This window comes from Terrapene carolina, unplaced genomic scaffold (assembly GCF_002925995.2).
Source record: "Terrapene carolina triunguis isolate 2854851 unplaced genomic scaffold, T_m_triunguis-2.0 Scaffold88, whole genome shotgun sequence".
NCBI classification, from domain to species: Eukaryota; Metazoa; Chordata; order Testudines; family Emydidae; genus Terrapene; species Terrapene triunguis.
Genome location: NW_020664439.1, coordinates 43,089,351 through 43,103,709, shown reverse-complemented (window position 1 = coordinate 43,103,709; position 14,359 = coordinate 43,089,351).

Here is a 14,359-nt window from a genome sequence, read left to right as displayed (position 1 = left end):
CCGCGACAGGCCCGAAGGGCGGGAGGGAGAAGTGCTGAGAGAGCAGTTCAGCGAGTGCGCATGTGCTCGAAGGGGCCTGGTCCTCAGCGCGCCTGCGTCACGTACGCTAACGTGCTCTCTCCCCTTCCCCCCCCAACAGGAAAGCCAGGGCACAGCCACACGCCTTTCCCACCATCGAGGCCCTGGCTATCGATTTAAAGGGACAGTCCCAATTAAATCCATCTCTGTTTAAAAGGACCCGTGTGTGTCCTTCCCACCCTCCATGCCCCTGAGGTCAATGCCATTATTAAAGCCCCAGGATCTCTACACACTTCCCCCCCTTTCCTTCTCCACATGCCTGGCAAACCCACACCGCCCCACTCATCTCCCAGAGACCACCCTGATTCCCGCACCTCTGCTTGCCGGGCATTCATTGCAAGCCCCCCCCAGCAGCAGCTTTCTGCCCCCTTCTCTGCCCCCACCATCCCTCCTGCTCCGGGAGCTTTTATTGCCCCTCCAGTAGATTTGGTAGGGGGTGGCTATTTTAGAGGCGAGAGTCTGCGAGCGTTTCTAATGAGCTCGGAGCCGATCCCCGGCCACTCCAAACTTCACAGGGACAGAGCCAGCACCTCTCCCTAAATCATGGGTCTCAGCTAAAGGAGAATCCCCTCGTGGCACTAGTGCCAGCGCCAAGTGTTCAGGAACCAGCACTTAGAACCCAAAGCATCACTGGCTTAAAAATCATGCGATTAAAACAAAAACTTCTGGTCTGTCTTCTGACTGTTGAGGGGTGTGCGGGCAAAATGTACTCTTACCTGCACATACAAAAATGCATAGCTTCTCTCACTTAGCTGTCCAGAGGGAACTTATGTGCACCTCACTTTTAGGTTGGTGGCTGGGGGAAATTATCATTCCATCCTTCTCCATCTCCCTCCCCACTAACCTGCTCGACTCCCTTCCCCATCTCTCTCCCTGCCCCTCTTAGTGTCCTGCTCCAGCCCCATTCTCCCTCCATGCCCCCCCCACCATTTTCTGTCTTACACCTGGCCTTTGCATTTAATTCCCCCATAGTTCCTTCTGTTTCACTTTACTGTATCCTACCCCTTACTATCTGCCACCTCCAATTCCCCTGCACCCATCTCCCTCCTATCCCTCACATTCCCCTATACTCCCTCACTCTTCCTCTTGCACCTTTTCAGTCTCTTCTGCTCCACATATTGCCCAGGCTCCTCCTGCATCCCCCATTCTCCTGAACCCCCATTTCTCCTTCCTGCCAACTTTACTCCATCTTCTCTTCTGCCCCGCATCTCCCTGCCCCTTCTCATCGTCTTTCCTGCCCCCTCTCCTTTCCCCAGTCCCCCTGCTGTCTTGGTTTCACTTTCCTGACCCCAGGAGGTACCCATCTTTCCTGAAGGCAGCCAGGGTTCTGTCTCATTGGAAACAATGGGAGATGGCAGCCATTTCTACTGAACGCACAAGTAGGGTTAGCATATTTCAGGTTCCCAACAAGAGGACACTGCTGCAGGGGAGAAGTTGGGCGGCGAGCTGGAGGGGGTATCTGTGTCAGGAGTACTCACTGGAAGTGGGGGGACAGTGTCGCTCCCTGTTGGTGGAAAAGGCCTAAAGATCTAATGGAAAAGGCCTAAAGATCTAAATAAAATTAGGGACGTGCATTTAACCATGTCAGCTATTTGCTAATTGGCTCACTTGGCTCACAAGTATATGCAGCTGCTTCTCCAGATATCTCCAAGGTATTTAGTGCAAAGGGTCAAGGAATGTACCTTGCTCTCCCTTCAAAATGACAAATGTATCCGCAACAGATGTCTCTTGTATCTCCCTCCCCAAAATAATATATGTATCCTGTGTAACCTATTATCTATAGGTCAGTATAATGACGCAAAAGGGATGAAGGCTAAGTTGTTTGTTACTGGTTATAAAAAGGGCCTGTTCCGGCCATGTAAGGTGTGTCTCTCCTCTGGCATTAGCCGATGAGGGCGCCCGCTCAGCTGACCGATTAATAAAGGACCTGGTACCCGTCTTTTTGTCTCTCCGTGCCTCCTTGGTGTAATTAGGTAAGCTCCGGGGGGAAACGGGCCCTATTTGGCTAACACTGTCACAGTGGTAGGGCAACTGGCGCAAGCCCAGGATGCAGCAACAGCCGTCAGTCAGGGCCCCTGTCAAGGCTGGATCCCCACTTTGAACTTTAGGGTTCAAATGTAGGGGCCTGCATAAAAACTTCTAAGCTTATCTACCAGCTTAGCTTTGGTCCGCTGCCACCATCACAAGAATTCCCTCCCTGGGAAGCCTTGAGAAACCTTTCACCAATTCCCTGGTGAACACAGATCCAAACCCCCTTGGATCTTAAAACAAGGAGAAATTAACCATCCCCCCTCCTTCCTCCACCCTCCTTTCACCAATTCCTGGTGAATACAGATCCAAACCCCCTTGGATCTTAAAACAAGGAGAAATCAATCTGGTTCTTAAAAAAGAAGGCTTTTAATTAAAGAAAAAGGTAAAAATCATCTCTGTAAAATCAGTATGGAAAATAGCTTACAGGGTAATCAAACTTAAAGAGCTCAGAGGACCCCCCTCTGTCTTAGGCTCAAAGTACAGCAAACAAAGATACACACTCTGGTAAAAAGGTACATTTACAAGTTGAGAAAACAAAGTAAATCTAAGACGCCTTGCTGTCTTTTTACTTACTAGTTTGAAATAGGAGAGACTTGTTTAGAAAGATGGGGAGAACCTGGATTGATGTCTGGTCCCTCTCAGTCCCCAGAGCGAACCACCCCTTAAAACAAAGAGCACACACACAAACCTTTCCCCCCCCAAGATTTGAAAGTATCTTGTCTCCTTATTGGTCCTTGGGTCAGGTGTCAGCCAGGTTACCCGAGCTTCTTAACCCTTTACAGGTAAAAGGATTTGGAGTCTCTGTACACAGAGAGCTGTTACCCTTCCCTTCATAGTTATGACAGCCCCCCTGCAGGACTCCCTCCCCAGGGCCTACAACTGTGGCTGCAGGGGAATAGACCAATCAGCTGTGGATGCAGGTGGAAGCAGACCAATCATGGCTCTTTCTGAACTACAGCACCTGCTCCGCAAAAATCCAGGACATTTCCTGTTATTTGAAAAATCCACCAGGACAAGAGGACAGAGGCTCAAAAAAGAGGCAATGTCCTGGAAAGCCCAGACATATGTGTAACCCACACACTATCTGGGTGTGGTGCATCTAGTGGCATCAAGACCACTTAGAGAGAGAGATAAAATGAGTCTGCTAACAGCCAGTTGGCTTTTGGCTCATACATTTAGCTCCAAAGGTCCAAGGTTCAATCCTGCCCACCAACGACCGGGGTCTGTCAGTGTTAATATGCACAATCCCCTGAAAAAAGGCTGATGGGAAATGCCAGCCATCTTGACAGAAGACACCCTCTGGGTTTAGGTAATAGCTCATTGCAGACATTTTAAATGGGAAAAAAGTGAGTGAGTTTGATGCTGGGAATTGGGAGATCAAGAGCAACTAAAAGCGAAACATAGTAGGAGAGTCATGATAAAATCATGATAGTTGACAACTCTGCAATTAGTTGTTAACACTAATGGGCCTATGCCACACAGATAAGCAGTGCTAATCCCATCAAGTAGCAGACAGTGGTACATACATGTTAGTTTATTACAACACTTCCCCTTCTACAGACCCTATTACCCAATGATATCAAACCATTTAACAACCATTCATTCACTTTGAGAAATTATTGTCATTGTTTATTTAGGGGAGCACCCAAAGGCTACAATCGTGAGCCTTTAGAGGCTCATCTTTTGACCTACTGTGCCCCAAGGCGCGTTCCAAATCCTCTCCTCCTGTGGTGCAGCTACAGCCAGGAATTTCCTTGGCTGCAGCAGATAGGGCAGGGTTTATCCCTCCCTATGTGATCTTGAACTTAACCTCGTTGTGTCTCAGTTTCCCTACCCGTGAACTGGAGATAATACTGACCGGCTTCACAGCATTTTGGAATAGGAAGTTCTATATGCGTAGGGAGGGGGGAAGGGTGCATTTTCTCTGGCTTGGTAACCTTTGTGAGAAGAAGCTACAATAGCTCCTCCAAGCAGAAGAGAGTCAATGAAGCAGGGAATGTTGGGAGGCAGCCAGCCCACATGGACTTTGCTTCAGCTTTGTGTGGTTGGGGCGTGAGGCAAATACTTTGAGATTATGCAGCATCTACCAGTGTACGTGTTCCTCTGGGTATTGAAACTGGATCGTGAAATATTGTAACAAAGGAGTGTTGTACCGTGATGGGGTAATGCTGCAACCGAAACAGTGGGGTCAGTGCCAGACTGAGGGCTTGTTGCTTTTTTGCTGTTCTACTAGGCAAACTGGAAATTGTCCAGCCCAGCTCTCTCTCTCACTGTGCTGCCCTAGGCAACCATTTGCTCTTCTGTATGCTAAGTCCAGCCCTGGAATGGTTAAGTGATCAGCATTCCGGTTTACACAATCCTCTGGCTTTCATTAATCCATTAAACAGCAACCTCAGAAAGGAAGATGGGCTGTGCAGAGTTCAGGGAGCACAATAGGACTGTAACTTATAGTGAATGGAAAGCGGAATCTTTATCTAGCTGCTTGACACAGACAGACCCTGCAATTCTCCCTGGCTCTCTACCTCACTGGAACATGAGCTCGGACTCTAAATCCTGGCCTGATCTAAGCACTCATTAGTATTACCAGTTCCAAGCATTTAACAGTGATGAGTCAGACCCAAAAATCATGAGATTTAAAAAATAATAATAATCCATTGGGGTCACATTTTCAAGCTTTTTCTGCATCCACAATGGCTAGTAACACACTTAAAAAAAAAAAGCCAGATTCTCACATAATCATATGCCGCCAGGCAATGGAGCTTTAAGAAACTCACCAAATACTACAGACTTGGTGACACCGAATCATGGAAAGGAACGCTGACAGCCTGACAGCCTTTGGGTATTCAAACTTGAAGCCTTAATGTGATCATGAGTATAGGCTTCATTGCATTGAACATAGGCTGGATTCAGTTCCTTCAGGAATAAAAGGGCTTTGAACTCCATGTAGATGAAATCCCCTACCCCCATGGGTCATCAGTGAGGGCTGAACCATGCAACCTTCAGCATAAAAAGCTGCAGCCTCTACCACTTAAGCTAAAGGAGTAGCTCCATTATGTTGTAGCAGTGGCGGGTTCTTATGTAGAGCAGCTAGCTACCAGAAGGGGATCCATAATACACAGTGAACCTGGTTGCTGAGCCTCTTAAGTACAGACAGCCAAGCAACAGTAGGTTCTGTTAGGTAAAGGTCAAGTTTCACATAATCGTGTTTTATTTGGAGGTTGCTAACAATCAGCCTGAATTCGCTAAACAATGGAAGAACAGCCAAACAGGGAAACTCAACCACAAATAAACATTATTACAACTGAAATAATTTCAAGAGGCAAATGTACTTTACTCCATTTCATTTCAGAGTCAGAGTAAAGCTGAAGATATCGTCAAAGGGCTAGCATTCCATCGTTCCTGGATTTTAGTATATGGATCATACAGGTACATATGAATATCTGTGCATCTCACTTCAAACTTAGAAATAAATACATTCACAGAACATAAGAATACAAGAATGGCCATACTGGGTCAGACCAAAGGTCTATCTAGCCCAGTATCCTGTCTTCCAACATTGGCCAATGCCAGGTGCCCCAGAGGAAATGAACAGAACAGGAATCATCAAGTGATCTATCCCGTCGCCCATTCCCAGCTTCTGGAAAACAGAGGCTGGGGACATCCCTGCCCATCCTAGCTAATAGCCATTGATGGACATATCCTCCAGGAATTTATCTAGTTCTTTTTTGAACACTGTTATAGTCTTGGCCTTCACAACATCCTCTGGCAAGGAGCTCCACAGGTTGACTGTGCGTTGTCTGAAAAAATACTTCCCTTTGTTTGTTTTAAACCTGCTGCCTATTAATTTCATTTGGTGGCCCCTAGTTCTTGTGTTATAAGGAATAAATAACACTTCCTTATTTACTTTCTCCACACCAGTCATGATTTTATAAACCTCTATCATATCCCTCCTTAGTCGTCTCTTTTCCAAGCTGAAAAGTCCCAGTCTTATTAATCTCTCCTCATACGCCAGGTGTTCCATACCCCTAATCGTTTTTGTTGCCCTTTTCTGAACCATTTCCAATATATCTTTTTTCAGATGGGGCAACCACATCTGCATGCAGTATTCAAGATGTGGGCATACCATGGATTTAGATAGAGGCAATATGATATTTTCTGTCTTATTATCTATCCCTCTCTTAATGATTACCAACATTCTGTTCGCTTTTTTGACTGCCGCTGCATATTGAGTGGATGTTTTCAGAGAACTATCCGTGACTCCAAGATCTCTTTCTTGAGTGGTAACAGCTAATTTAGACCCCATTGTTTTATATGGATAGTTGGGATTATGTTTTCCAACGAGCATTACTTTGAATTTATCAACATTGAATTTCATATGCCATTTTTTTGCCCAGTCACCCAGTTTTGAGAGATCCTTTTGTAGCTCTTCGCAGTCTGCCTAAGGCTTAACTACCTTGAGTAGTTTTGTAACATCTGCAAATTTTCCCACCTCACTGTTTACCCCTTTTTCCAGATCATTTATGAATATGTTGAATAGGACTGGTCCCAGTACAGACCCCTGGCAGACACCGCTATTTACCTCTCTCCATTCTGAAAACTGACCATTTATTCCTACCCTTTGTTTCCTATCTTTTAACCAGTTACCAATCCATGAGAGAACCTTCCCTCTCATCCCATGACTGCTTACTTTGCTGAAAGGCCTTTGGTGAGGGACCTTGTCAAAGGCTTTCTGAAAATCTAAATACACTATCTCCACTGGATCTCCTTTGTCCACATGCTTGTTGACCCCCTCAAATAATTCTAGTAGATTGGTGAGGCATGATTTCCCTTTACATAAACCATATTGACTATTCCCCAACAAATCATGTTTATCTATGTGTCTGACAATTTTGTTCTTTACTATACTTTCAACCAGTTTGCCCGGTACTGAAGTCAGGCTTACCGGCCTGTAATTGCCGGGGTCACCTCTGGAGCCCTTTTTAAAAATTGGTGTCACATTAGCTATCCTCCAGTTATTTGGTACAGAAGCTGATTTAAATGATTGGTTACAGACTACAGTTAGTAGTCCTGCAATTTCACATTTGAGTTCTTCCAGAACTCTTGAGTGAATACCATCTGGTCCTGGTGACTTATTACTGTTTAGTTTATCAGTTTGTTCCAAAACCTCCTCTACTGACACCTCAGTCTGGGACAGTTACTCAGATTTGTCACCTAAAAAGAAAGGCTCACGATCATCATTGAACTGTAATGAGTACAAAAGTTAAAGTACATTAAAAAATGAACTAAACAAAACTACAGCAAATGTAGGGGTGGTTCTCTTTGGCACGTATTTTAGGAAACAAAGCTTACAAATATTTTGATCTGTTCTTGTATTCTAGTATGACACTCTTCCTGAAGAAATATACTTTCTAAACAAAGTTGTCCACGAGCTTTTTTTTCTTTTCTTTTTAATTAATGGCCTACATTCTGAAAAATGACTTGTGACTTTGGGTGCCACCATTTTTGGTTCCCAGTTTGAGCTCACATAAAGGAGCCTTGTTTTCAGAGGTCAGGTGTCCAGCAGTTTCTGAAAATCTAGTCTCTTTAAGGTAGCACAAGTTGGGTCCCCCAAAATCAAAATCTTGACCTCTATCTTGTACCTAATAATACAGTATTAAAACTTAGTACCCAGGTTCAAAGTACTCAAAAAGCTTTATTAACCCTCATGACCAGTGATGGATTGAGGTCGGAATGCCATTCGGCACTTATAAAGAAACAAAATGGCATCCTCCACGCGGCCATGTGGAGGGTGCCATTTTGTAGACCAAAATGGCATCCTTTGCCTAGCATGAGCTCACATGCACTATATGTATGAGGTTACAACAACAGGGTACCAGTATTTCAAAAAAAAAAAAAAAATCAGGACTGCACCACTGCTCACAACACCTCTGCCAAGTATTATATTGGCTAACATTTTCAAAAGCACCTAAGCAATTTCGGTGCTTTTGAACATTTCACCAGTTGTCTTCACAATCGGACTGATGCTTTAAGAGCCTTAATAGCTCTTAGACAAACACTGGTATTCTAGCTCTCATTCTGCTAAATGCAAACATTTACAGTTTTCTTAATTACAGTGTTTACAAATATTTCTGATGGAAGGCGAATCTCGTCTGAGAGAGAACGGATGGTCCAGTGGTTAGGTCATTAGCCTAAGGCTTGGGAGTCCAGGGAATGATAGCACAGGGCTGTTGTGAGGATAAACGCATTGAAGATTGTGAGGTGCTCAGATACTACTGGAATGGGGGTCATATAAGATAAGTAATAGAAAGATCTAGAAAGTTTTCAAGGCAAAACACTTCTTACTCTACATTACTGCATCTTTGAGTCACAGAAATTACATTGGGTCAAGTAGAAGTTATACCCAGGATTATTCTGATCCACTGTCTTCCAATTTACTGGAATAGTTTTCATTACAACAGTATGGCTATATTCTCTCAACCCGCGTCATATCAGGGAGAAGGTTAGGAGGAACGCTCCTCCTGGAAGTAGTGGTTACAGATGGAGCTCTACTGGAACCAGTATATTATGTCTCTCACTTGACAGCAAAATGTTGAACTATTTACTGACACCATGCTGCTTTTAATTGTTATCAGAGTATTACGTTTATTTTATCTGAAACAAAATAATGAAAACTGAATAAGAAACAAATTGGAACCGGACAACACTGTTACTGCTCTTCATTTTTAACACTGGCTTTGTTAGAACTTGAAACACTAGGCAAAAGCCTGTTCTAGCAGAAGGTTAGAATAATCCAAAAGGTTATACCACTACTGTAGTTGCTTCTGGAATGCTGTGTGCTGTGACAATCCCAGTAACACAAAGAAGTGTATTACAGTGAAATTTTTATATTATGAACTAACTGGGGATTAAGGCGGTCATAAAATCAAACTATTCATAAAATTGAACATTTCAAAATTACTGTAGGTACACCAAATGTCGTGAAGTCATGGGAATGTGAAGGAATATCAACGTCTTCTTCATCAACATCCCTTTCATTATGGGATTTCCTCCCAGATTTATGAAAGAGTTTGATAGTACTTTGTGTATAGGGCTCAAAAATCTAAGCGTTAGGAGACTAGGATGAAATAGGGAACTCAGGATGAACCATTCAATGATCCTGGTCTTTATCAAAGCCCCAGCAAGGCGTACACATAAGAAGAGTGCCAGGCTTTTGGCCTACAACCAACAGCTGGTATTTAATAGATTTAAATTTCAAACTTACATATGTACAAAGTCTGATACACTCATGTATTTTACTGCATCAGGTCAGTATGATGAATGAAGAAGGGCATTTCTGAGGGGGATAATTCAGTTCTTCAGTGAAAAAACTGGGACAGTTTAGCTGACAACTGGTATATCTATAAAGGTCCCCATTCTGTGTTCCTTGCTCTCTGAAATCTCCCGTTTCCTTCAGTGAGGTTACAGATTAACACGGAACACGCTAATAAGGAGCAAGAGGCTGCGTAAACCTGGGACCTGTTGTTTTTGTAGATGCAGTACTAAGTGATTATCCGCCACAACATTCATGTATTTCAAGAGATACGGCAGAAGATCAGTTTTCATTGTCAACCGATGTGCCAGTTCATTTGACATCCATGGGCTTTTTAAATGCAGGTCAGATTAGCACTTTGTCCAGACCAGAGGGAAGCAACATGTTAAATGTACAGGAACCTTCTTTCCACCCATGCTGTCCAAATGGGGAGCAGCAGCAGAAGCAGCAACAGCATTTCATTGTCAGAGCACCAAACCCTCTCAAAATAAGAACATTTGTCTGATTAGTGCCCTTAGAATGAAGACTTGTCTATGAGGCCCCGTCTTGCAAACATTGAACTCATGCAAGTAACTCCACTGATGCATCAGAGTTTGCAGAGTTAGGCCCCAGGTGAATAACTAACCTTATTCGCTTGCATCTTCAGCCTCTGGTGTTTGAAAGGTTCCCAGTGTGGCTGCCCATGACCAGTACCAAACTGACGTTCCAGTTTGGTAAGTGGTTGAGGGTTTAAACTCATGGATTATCACAAATGCTTGCTCCTAAAAAGGGAAGAACAGGTGAGTTAACAGAATACACTCAGATGATTTTTCTTATATTTAAAAAAAAAAAAAACTCACTGAAGTGAAATGTCTACCATAGTATTTGCATTGCCGTAGTGCTTCGAAGCATTGGCTGCGGCCAGGCCCCCATTGTGCCAGATGCTGCACACAGGCAGTGACAGACACTATATCCTGCCCTAAATAACTTAAAATCGACATGGACAAAGGATGGGAGAGGAAACAGAAGTGACATGGCTTGCCCAGAGTCACATAACAGCTCTGTGGCAGGGCAAGGGACTGAACTCCCATCTCCTAGCTGAGTCCCCTGTCTTCTAGGCCACACTGCCGTTCTAGAATAGCACCTAGACTCACCACTGTTCAAGAAGTATTTTACTGCACTTTAAAACAGTATCTGCCCAGTGTCTCTCACCAACCCCTCCATGTTTTTATTATTTGGTTTAGCTAGATTTATATTCTGGCACTTGTGCATTGTAACAAACCGGCAGCGTATGCCCGAATCATCCCGCCCTATTTGCAGGGTCTGGGCCTTCCTAGGGAATGCTAAGTGAGGAGATCAGTAGAGAGTGGAGCAAATTCAGCTCTCGTTAGCCTTGTCTAGACTACGGGAAAAGGTCTTCTTTTAAAACACATTTTACATAACACTTTTAAAATGTCACTTATGACCTAGCGGAAACAGGATTCAACACCTTTAAAACCATGTTAGCTGGTCATGGCTGACAAAGGCAGAGCCTAGTCGATCATGACCAGTTAACATGTTTTTAAAGGTATTAAACCCTGTCTACACGAGTGTTAGTTAAAATCTGGTAGCTAACATGTTTAAAAAATACCCTTCTTTTCTCCCAGTCCACAAGTCCATTTAGAGCCTGATCCAAAGCCCACTGAAGTCAGTGTGAAACTTTCGATCCACTTCAATGGATTTACACTGGTGTAAATCCGGATTAGCTACTGTGAAGACAAGATTTACACCAGTCTAGCCAAGAGCAAAATTTTTGCCCAATAAACATTTTAAAGGTGATTGCAGTAACAGCCATTTAGCAAATATCCCTTCCCTATTCTGTAGGAAGTTCTGCACGTTCCCCTAGCCAAAGACAAATGACCACAGGTAAAGGAAGGAAATTAAAGATCTGAGCTGAATGTCTGAGCAGAGTGTATTGACGATGATTTGTCTGCAGAGACACGGCACCAATGAGCCTGGTCTTATAGCTCCCAGCAATAAATACCATATTACAGAAAATTCCTAATGTGCCCTAATAGAATGTGCCATATGACATCCTTTAGTGGACTGAAACTGATTACCCTTACAGGAGGAAGTATTAGTCTCTGGGAGGCACGACAATCAGGGACAGCAGCTTTTTGACGGATGCTAGAGATTTCTGTCCAGCTAAACTGATAGCTGTGCTCGGTGTCTCTGCAAAGCCTGCTGGCAAAATTCTCCTTCGATGGAACCATTTACACTCCTGAAAGCCATTAGCTTCTCGGGTTTCAACGTCATTTGCCTTGCCAGCTGGTGGGGCCCTGGTTTAAAAGAACAGGACAAATAGGGAAGCAGATATTGTCGTAAAACTGTCCATGTTGCACAGGACATGGAGAGAGAAAAACAATGTTATATAAATATACTTCTTGTAGCTAGAAATTACAAATCCAGACCTCTGTAATTCAGGATGAATTTTAAGTACTGATTACTATAGAACACATGATATATGAATGAATGGAAGCTTTTTGGGGGGGGGGGGCTAAAATAATGATTATATTTTATTTTTGGGAAAAGGAAGTCTCTTATGGACAGGGCACAAGACTAACTCAGGCGGCCCAGTTCAGTTCCTGGTTTAGCCACAGACTTCCTGTGTGATCTTGTGCAAGTCGCTTAAGTGATTCTGTGCTCAGTGAGATGGAGATATTCCTTCCCTACCTTACAGGGGTGTGGCGAGGATAAAATGCATTAATGATTCCAGGGTGCTCAGACAGTACAGTGATAAGGGCCAGATAAATACATGGATATATAAATCTACAGATGAGCTTTAGGTAATTTATAAATAAGAAAAGTGAACCCAATTGTTCCCTAAATAAAACTTGGGCCACCTCACTGAAACCCTTTGAAGTGCTGAGTGCCCCCAACTTCCATTGAACTCAATAGGCACTGAGGGCACTCAGCACCTTGCAGGATCAGGCCTCTAACTTTGCAGCTTGCAATGGGATTTGTTGAACCATTTGCAACACATTCACCCTCATCCCAATGTGAAAAAACTCCTAAAATGTCAAATCATGGATAGAATGTATATTAAAATCTAGGGCTATCAAGCAATTAAAAAAAATGTATCACGATTAATTGCGCTGTTAAACAATAATAGAATACCAGTTATTTAAATATTTTTGGATGTTTTCTACGTTTTCAAATATATTGATTTCAGTTACACAGAATACAAAGTGTACAGTGCTCACTTTATATTTATTTTTGATTACAAATATTTGCACTGTAAAAAACAAAAGGAATTTTAATTCATCTAATACAAGTACTGTAGTGCAATCTCTATCATTTATCATCCGAGCCTGCTATAACATGAAATATATGGCAGAATGCAGGTAAAACAGAGCAGGAGACATATAATTCTCCCCCAAGGAGTTCAATCACAAATTTAATACACGCATTATTTTTTTAACAAGTGTCATCAGCATGGAAGCATATCCTCTGGAACGAGAGCTGAAGCATGAAGAGGCATATGAATCTTTAGCGCATCTGGCACGTAAATATCTTGCGACACCAGCTACAACAGTGCCATGCAAACGCTTGTTCTCAACTTTCAGGTGACATTGTAATTAAGAAGTGGGCAGCATTATCTCCCGTAAATGAAAACAAACTTGTTTCTCTTAGCGATTGGTTGAATAAGAAGTAGGACTGAGTAGACTTGCAAGCTCTAAAGTTTTACATTGTTTTGTTTTTGAGTGCAGTTATGTAACAAAAAAACTACATTTGTAAGTTGCACTTTAATGATAAAGAGATTGCACTACGGTTTGTTTTTTACAGTGCAAATATTTGTAATAAAAATTATAAAGTGAGTACTGTACACTTTGTATTCTGTGTTGTAATTGAAATCTATATATTTGAAAATATAGAAAAACATCCAAAAATATTTAATACATTTCAATTGGCATTCCATTGTTTAACAGTGCGATTAATCGCGATTAATTTTTTTGAGTTAATCGCGTGAATTAACTGCAATCAATCGACAGCCCTATTAAAAACAAAAGCTAACAGCATCTAGCTCTCAGCACTGGGACAGAATACTGGACTTCCAACCACGGCTGGTTCCTTGCCTGCCCACTTTGATGCTATAACATTTTATAGAGATATTTTAAAATTGCTCTTATAATTTCCACTTTCCAGTGTTCTCTGATGTGACTGAGCCTGACTGCAGACAGGCACCGCTGTTGCCAAGAACTGTAGGGTCAAGTCCTGCCTGCTTCTAGCTTCTTCTTCCAATAGCTGTTCAAGATGAAATTTACACACAGGCATTCTGCCCACATGTAACAAATTCAACGTGTGTCTGGAATAGCTGGACACTGCTTATAGCAGGTAGGATAGAAACCTATGGGCGACATTTCATAGATCTCTTCATTCTAATTCACAGACAATTGAAGAAAATATGCATGAACCATCACTCACCACAGCTTTTTTCATAGGGGCAATAGACTTTGTCAAACTAAAAGCTGTTTCAAAACCAGCCACATCTCCATTGCCCAGGGAAGCCGTAAGCCCTGTGCATTAAATTCAGAAGTTAATGTCCTGATGGCCTAAGAAATATTCCAGCAATTCTTTTTGCTCCATCCAAAGGGAATAACTGATCACAATCTCTGCCTTGCTGCCAGGCTAGAAGGAAAAAGTTGCATGCGTTAATTTGTAGAAGGCTGGAGTGCAGTGGGGAGCAGCCAGCACCATGTTGAAGAACGTGGCAAGAAAGCTTGTTAGAATTACTTTTCCGCTTCTATAATGTATTATTGAACCTTTTTAACAAGCTTGCTATCAACTGCTTTTATTATCTCTCCCAGCAGACAGTCAGGGTTGCTGGAAAGCAGCCAAGCCCCATCGACACTAGCTTCACTGCTGTGTTTAAAAATCACATTAAAAACAGGATTCCTAATCAGCCAGTTTAGAACAGTCTGG